We start from the raw sequence: 7,758 nt of genomic DNA, 5'->3' as shown, positions 1-7,758 counted from the left end.
CGCCTCCTCCCTCTCCGGGACACGCTCGCACCAACGCAAACCCTGCGTCCCCGCCCTCGGCCTCCCTTCCCCCCTCCGGGGGTTAAAAAGCAGATCGGATCCGTTTTCGTTAACCTCGCGGAGCCCCGAAGGCTCGCCATCCCGGAGTTTGCGTTCTCTTGACCCTTTTTGCAGGACGCAGTTGTCATTGTCCCCAAAGGCTCCCTCCTGTGTATGTGTCCGGTCCCAGGTGGATGGAGGGAGGTGCATGCGAGGTGCATGTGAAAGTGCCTTCAGTGCTTGTCTTGGCGCGATCGGCCGGCCACCTCCCTGTCGGCATCCAGCCCGCTCCCGTGGCTTCCCCCGGCATAAGGACAGTACAGGGGCGAGGTGCGGAGGGGGAGGGGCGCGGGCCTTTATTTTGGGCGCTGCCACGATTACCAGCGCACCCCAGCGCCCTGGGGTGCGGCTGGCTCTGGCTGCTGGAGTTTTCTGCAAATACCCCCCAGAGCCCGAGGGCGGGCTGCACGCTCCGGCGCTGGGGACCATGGGAGCCTTCAAATAGCTGCGCTGGCGCAGTGATACCTTAATGATAGATTTTCCGCTCTTATTTTTAGCTCTCACTCGCCTACACAGTTACAAGGCGTTTATGCGAGAACGTCATGGCGCGCGTGCTGCACCAGGCGGGCTGCCGGCTGGTCGGGCGCCGGAGCGGGGCGCGCCGCTGTCTGCCGCAGAGGCAGCGCTGCGCCGGACCGGGGGCGCCCGGCCTCCCTCCGGTCTGCATGGGGGGGAGGGAAAGACACCATCTTTCAGCACCGAACCTGAGGCTCCTCGTCCTGGGAGGGCGCGCGCACACACGCACGCGCACACGCACGCGCACACGCACGCACACATGCACACGCGCAAACACGCGCGCACGCGCGCACACATGCACATGCGCAAACACGCGCACACGCGCGCATGCGCACATATACACGTCTCGCGTGCCACCGGCCACCGAAAGACCCACCATAGAGGACTTTTAGGGGCCCCGTTCTGGGCACGATGGCGCAGGCCTCGATTCCCAGGGGGCGGCGGGCGTGGGACATTCTTGGGGAGCTAATGACCCTGTGACCTCGGTCTTTCCTCGGGGCGGAAGGACCCTGTGGGGCTGATCTTCCTTCCAGCATCTGGTTGATGGACAGGGAGGTGAGAGCAGAGTCCCCCGTGAACGGTAGGCACCGAGCTCCTCTGTGAGGAGTAGCTGTTCCGAGCATGCGCGGTAGGCCCACCACCAGCCCTGCCGCTAGGTTCCGGGGACCGCCCCTCCCGCGGCGCCCCAGGCCCGGCTGGTCCTCCCCAGGCCAGAGCATCTCTGGGGTCTCCTACTCCCAGCCCCAACCTTTGCAGAGCCCCTGGTGTACACTCCCCGCACATCATGCGGCGCCATGCTCCCTCTTGGTCCCTGCGGGCCCCGCCCCATTCAGAGCGGGTTGGAAGAGTGACGTGCCCGTGCCCGAGGCTGCGGAGTTCGGGGCGACCGGAACCAGAGTCCGGGCCTCTGGGGTCCTAGCGTGCCAGTCCTGCCTCTCCAGCATCCTCTCTCTCTGGTTGAAACGTGTTGCCTATGGAAGGCGAGGGGTGACTTGTAAATGTGGGAGAAGACGGAAAGGCTTACCGCCCTCTTCACTGGGATCTGCCCCGCTGATCTGACCTTCTGAATCATTGTCTTCTTTCCCTTCTTATCTGTATTTTCTACTTTTTGTAATAAAACAGACAGGGACATGCACGCAGACTTGGGAGAAATGCTTTCAGTCAAAACCTCCTGGTGCTTAAAATAGCTCACCAGCTATTCAGAGAGTGGACCTATCCCGATGGAACATTCTGGGGAGTTCTGGGGTGTGCTGGGGGAGTGGTGACCCCAGTCACTGCACGAGGAGTCGTCGTTCACAGGCCCCATGTTCATTCTATGGGGTATGTGTGCTGCAGAGGCCAAAACAGCAGAGAGAGGCTTTTAGGAGATGGAACTCCGAAGAATTTAAAAGTCAACCTATTGTCATTAGTCTGTTTTTAATGTTTTAAGTAAAAAGAAAAAAGAAAAAGAAAAAAGTGCCCTAGCCGGTGTTGCTCAGTGGATAGAGTGTTGGCCTGTGGACTAAAGAGTCCCAGGTTCGATTCCCGGTCAGGGCACATGCCTGGGTTACGGGCTGGTCCCCAGGAGGGGGCGTGCAGGAAGCAGCCGATCTATCAATAAAAATATTTTTTAAAAAGTGAGGGGATTTATATTTTTAAATAAATATATTTTTATGTTTTTATTGATCTTTAGAGAGCAAGGGAGAGGGATAGAGAGAGAGGAACATCAATGATGAGAGAGAGTCATCCATCAGCTGACACACTGGGGATGGAGCCGGCAGCCCAGGCGCGTGCCCTGACCAGGAATCGGACGGTGACCTCTTGGCTCCTGGGTCAGCATTCAGCCACCGAGCCACACCGGCGGGGAGGGCATTCCCTGTTATCAGTGACAGGAACAGGGTGGGTCGTCAGGTAATAACTTCCCGGGCGCCCGGCCCCCAAACCTCACACCCCGTGCGTTCCTCCAACACAAGGAGGAGGCAGGTTCCTCAGAGAGCCGGTCCCTGGCAGCTTCCACTTCCGCTGTAGCCGTGAGCCCCGAAGACGCCGCCTCTCGCACGGATGCTCATGGTTTATGGAGAGAATTACTCCCCCTCGGGACCCAGAGCAAACACGGAGGCCGCAGGCTGGACACGCCGCCCCCGTGGTTTCCAGCAGGCGGCAGGGCACACGGGGCTGTGGCCGATGAGCTGCTCTCCCTCGGCCGCTGCGGCCAGAGCTCCGGGGGCCTGGCTCCCTCGGCTCGGGGCTGCCAGGGGCCTGGTGGTTGGGGCCCTGCCGCCAGTGGGCAGGGTTATGGCTGCCGCGAGCTTTTAAAAATGTTTAGCCCTGACCGGTGTGGCTCAGTGGATAGGGCGTCGGCCTGCGGACGGAAGGGTCCCGGGTTCGAGTCCAGTCAAGGGCATGCACTTTGGTTGCGGGCACATCCCCAGTGGGGGGGTGCAGGAGGCAGCTGATTGATGTTTCTAACTCTCTATCCTTCTCCCTTCCTGTCTGTAAAAAACCAATAAAATATATTTTAAAAAATTCTTAAAAATCTTCATCAGGGATAATTTTTCCAGTGATTTCCAGATAGAGTGGAAGGGGAGGGGGAGAGAGACAGACGGACCTCAATGGGCCGATTGGTTGCCTCCCGCACGCGCCCCGACCTGCTGGGATCGAGCCTGCACCCGCATACTTGCCCTTGGCTGGAAATCGAACCCTGGACCCTTCTGTGGAGGGGCGATGCTCTAACCACTGAGCAGCCGGCCGGGGCTGCGTAGGGCTTTCGTATAAGTTAATGAGAGGTGCCATTAGGCGTGTACCGGCTCTGTGCAGGGACCAAAGGCTGGCAGATGGCGAGCTGGGCTGAGCCCCTAAGGACATCTCCCCCAGGCCCTGGGGCAGCCCCCCCACCCCTGGGGCGGAATCGGTCCCGTTCCAACCCAGCACAGTCACTGGAGGGTGGGGAGCATCCTGATGGGCTTGGACTAATCAGGACCCTCCCTGGGGCAGGTCGCGGGTTAGCGCAGGGGGTGGGGTGGGAGGAGCCACAGAGCACGGGACGAGGACCAGCAGCGACCCCTGCAGGGGTGTTGGGGAAGGGCACCCCCCGCAGGAGGGGCGGCACAGGGGAAGGTGGGGGGGGGCAGGGAGAGCAGGAGGGTGAGACGTGGAGGCCGAGTCGCCAGCCCAGAGGAGAGGCTGGCCCGCGAGGAGGGTCCCCAGGGTGACGGGAAAGGCTGCGCGGGCCTCCAGGGCCACACTGGGCTCTGTGAGCAGCCGCCTGGGCATCGGACGCGGCGTGGCGGGGACCTGCTCTGTGGGAGGACGGCCGGAGGGCGGGGCTGCACGGCCTGTTTCACACACTCATCACATGCGCCACACGCCACACGCCACATACACACCACATGCTACACACACACCACACACACACCATACACACCACATATATGCCACACACACCGCATCACACATGTCACACATGCCATACATCACACACCACACACACCACACCATACATGCCACACACACCACACGCATACCACGCACACCACAGACATGCCACATCCACACCACCCCCACAGATACCACACACACACCACATGCCACACACGCCACACAACCCACATGCCACATGCATGCACACACGCACCACATGTACACACTACATGCATGCACCACACACGCCATATAGACACACACACCACACACGCCATATACACACACCCCATGCCACACACCCCATGTGCACACACATGGCATATACCCCCCCCACACAAACACACCACACACACACCACACACGCCATATACACACACCCCATGCCACACACCCCATGTGCACACACATGGCATATACCCCCCACACACAAACACACCACACACACACCACACACGCCATATACACACACCCCATGCCACCACCACCCCATGTGCACACACGGCATATACACCCCTCCCCCCCCACACGCACCACACGCCACACACACACGCGCACGCCACACGCACATGCAGCCTCGCCATCTCCGGTTGTCGCTCCTCAGATGGCGCAGCTGCTCTCTGCCCGAGCAGCACAGGCCTGGTTCCCACTCAGGGAAGTGGGGGGCTTGCCTGCACCCACTGTTCTCATGCATCGCCACCTGGACATCTCACAGCCCTGCCCCCCGTGCCCCCCGCCCCGTGCCCCCCGCAGCCGGGGCGGCTGGTCCCTGGGGGGGGGCGTTGACGGGGAGGGGGGGCAGGGCTTTGCCAGGGCGCCGGCTTCCCAGGGGATGAAGGAGAGGGAGCTGCAGCTGTGAGGTCTGGGCTCGGAAGTCCTAGACTCCCCCCCAGAGGGTCCATCCTCGTGTCCCCTAGACTCTCTGCACCCCCGCGGGACACACACTGCGCCCGCTGGCTGTGGCCGTCACTGGGCGCCCGTCTCCTGCCTGGGACCGGAGGCCCGGACCCCCGGCCACCCCCGCGGAACTGCGGGAGCCGCCTCTGCTGTGAGCAGGTCGGGTCCTGGGCCCTCTCGGTTCTGGCCTGTGCCCTTTCCGTCTCCACGGAGACCCGAACCCGCCCGGCAGCTCCCGCTGCGCCCCTCAGCCTCGGGGGGCGTGAGGGCCCCCGACAGCCGTCGGGCAGCCCCTGCTGAGGCCCCTCTGTGCTCAGCGCTGTCGGAGGCCCGAGCCCAGCAGGAAACGGAGCACACACCGCTCGCCCGCCGTGACCCGTTCCCCGGAGGCCCGTCCGTGCCCACACGGCAGCTCGTCACTGACGCCCTGCGCACCCCAGACGGCTATAGTTTGCTGATCCGACAAAAACAGGTGTAATTTGACTCATTTCACACCGAACAGCTGTTGCTGTGTTTGCCGTTGTCATCGCTTCATCTGACCGTCCAAGGCCGTGGCTCTCAGCCTTCCTGATGCCGCGGCCCTTTAATGCGGCTCCTCATGCTGTGGGGACCCCCGACCATAACATTATTTCCGTGGCTCCTTCATCACTGTCATGCTGCTGCTGTGATGAATCGTCATGTAAATACCTGACATGCAGGATGGATTTTCATTGTTACACATTGAACATAATGAAAGCATCGTGATTAATCACAAAAACAATATGTAATTATATATGTGCTTTCCGATGGTCTGAGGCGACTCCTGTGAAAGGGTCGCGACCCACAGGTTGAGAACCGCTGCCTAAGGCGAGAGCTTGGGCCCTGACTGAGCAGTTGGGCATCTCACGTTCTAGAAGCTCTTGCGGGACAGGGTTGGAAACGGCTGCTCCCTGTTTCCTCTCTGTCTCTCCATAAGGGGGACCCCCATTTGCCCTGGCGCCAATTCTCGTTAAAGGGGGCACCAGGTCAGCACCAGGGGCAGATGCAGGAAAACAGGTTTCTTCCCTGAACGTGCTCAGATCCACACTGAGAGCTCCTCCACGTGGAGGTGAGAGCCGGCCTTCTGGTCCGGACTCTGCCCCGACCCTGTGACCGTGGCCGGGTCACCTGGACGGTCACAGGCCCCCCCTTCTCATCTGTGAAGTGGGTGCCGGGCCGCGTCCCCGGCTGGGTCGCGCTCGTGTGTGTGAAGTCACGGTGACTGCGCGCCGCAGTCCTCAGTCCGGACGGCGGGAAGGAGGACGCCAGCCCTTCTGATTCTCTGCGTTTCTCTCCTTCCTGACCCGCGGCTGTCAGACCGCAGGGTGTGTCTGCCCCGAGTTTACACCGATTCCCGCGCGCTCCGCGCAGCCTCTTCCCGCCGTCAGTGCGGGGCTTGCTGCCCTCACGCACACCAGAACCGCCCAACCTTCGCTGCCATGGCAACGCTGCGGGTGCTCCTTGCAAACGCCCCCCCCACCCCCGTCCCCAGTGGGGTCCCTTCCCTCAGAAGGTCTCCTTAAGGAAGGGGACCTTTCCCGCACCTCGAAAGCAGCTCACGATTTATCTTATAAAACAACCATTTTATTTTATTTTATTTTATTTATTTATTTATTTTTTAACTGTTGCAAAAAGCTTTATTGTCTCATTTGGTCCAATGCATGGGAGAGGGCTCCGGGGTGGTTAAAGGAATGGCTAGTAGTTTCGGGAAGAGGCTCAGGTATAAGCCAGAGACGCCAAGGGGGTGCAGCGGGGGGCCTCGGAAAGGCCTCTGGGCTGCAGAGGCTCCTAGTCGTGCTTGAGGGTGAGCCTCTCGAAGAGATACTCGCCCAGCCCAGCCTGGGGCCGGCCAGCCTGCGGATGTGAGTCAGGTGGTCGCCCATCTTCTTGATGAGTTTCACCTCCTCATCCAGGAAGTGGTTCTCCAGGAAGTCGCAGAGATGAGGGTCGACACGGGTCGAACCCAGGGCATGCAGATCCAAAAGGGCCTGGTTCAGGTTCTTCTCCAAGGCCAGGGCGGCTTCCATGGCGTCCTGAGTTTTGCCCCAGTCATCCTGGGAAGGTTTCTGCACGTCCTGGAAGAGAATGCGGCCGCCGTGCTTGTTCTCCAGCTTCAGGAGATGCTCCGCGCCCTCGCGCCTCTTCTCCGCCAGCTCGCGGAAGAAGTGGCCACGCCCTCCAGAGCCACATCGTCGCGGTCGAAATAGTAGCCCAGAGAGAGGTAGGGGTAGGAGGCCCGCAGATGCTGGTTGGCCAGGCGGGTGTTGGTGCCTCCACCTCGGGGAATAATTCTGGCGAATTTGGGAGCTCATGGTTGTCCGGCAATAAGGAGTTTAAGGTAGAAAAAAAACAAAACCAAACCGGTGTTGGCTGGTCCCGGGGGTGGTCCTGAAGGTGGAGAGTGGCTGAGACGCAGGAGAGTGGCCGGAGGCTGGAGAAGGGGCGTCCTGGGTCTGTTCCATCCAAACGCTGTTGAAGCCGGAGACAGATCCGGGAGCTCCGGGTGCGCTCTAAAAACAGCCATTTTAAAACGAAGTCCTGCCAACACGCCATGTAAGGGCAGATACAGATTAAAGATAAGAGGCTTATGCCCGGCCGGTGTGGCTCCGTGGACAGAGCGTCGGCCTGTGGACTGAAGGGTCCCGGGTTCGATTCCCAGTCAGGGCACAGGCCTGGGTTGCAGACTCGATCCTCAGTGTGGGGTGTGCAGGAGGCAGCCGATCTGTGATTCTCTCTCATTGATGTTTCTATCTCTCTCCTCCCTTCCTTCCCCCCTAAAAATCAAGAAAAATATATTTTAAAGCCCTGGCCGGTGTGGCTCAAGGGATA

General features: G+C 60.5%; 1 pseudogene; it reads right to left on the bottom strand.

The window, feature by feature from the left end:
• Positions 1-6,552: 6,552 nt before the first annotated feature.
• LOC118679135 lies at positions 6,553-7,359 on the bottom strand (annotated as a pseudogene).
• Positions 7,360-7,758: the final 399 nt, after the last annotated feature.

The sequence above is a fragment of the Myotis myotis genome, unplaced genomic scaffold, assembly GCF_014108235.1.
Source record: "Myotis myotis isolate mMyoMyo1 unplaced genomic scaffold, mMyoMyo1.p scaffold_m19_p_22, whole genome shotgun sequence".
Lineage (NCBI taxonomy): Eukaryota > Metazoa > Chordata > Mammalia > Chiroptera > Vespertilionidae > Myotis > Myotis myotis.
Note: the sequence above shows the minus strand (reverse complement) of the source record. Positions and strands in the feature narration are given on the sequence as shown.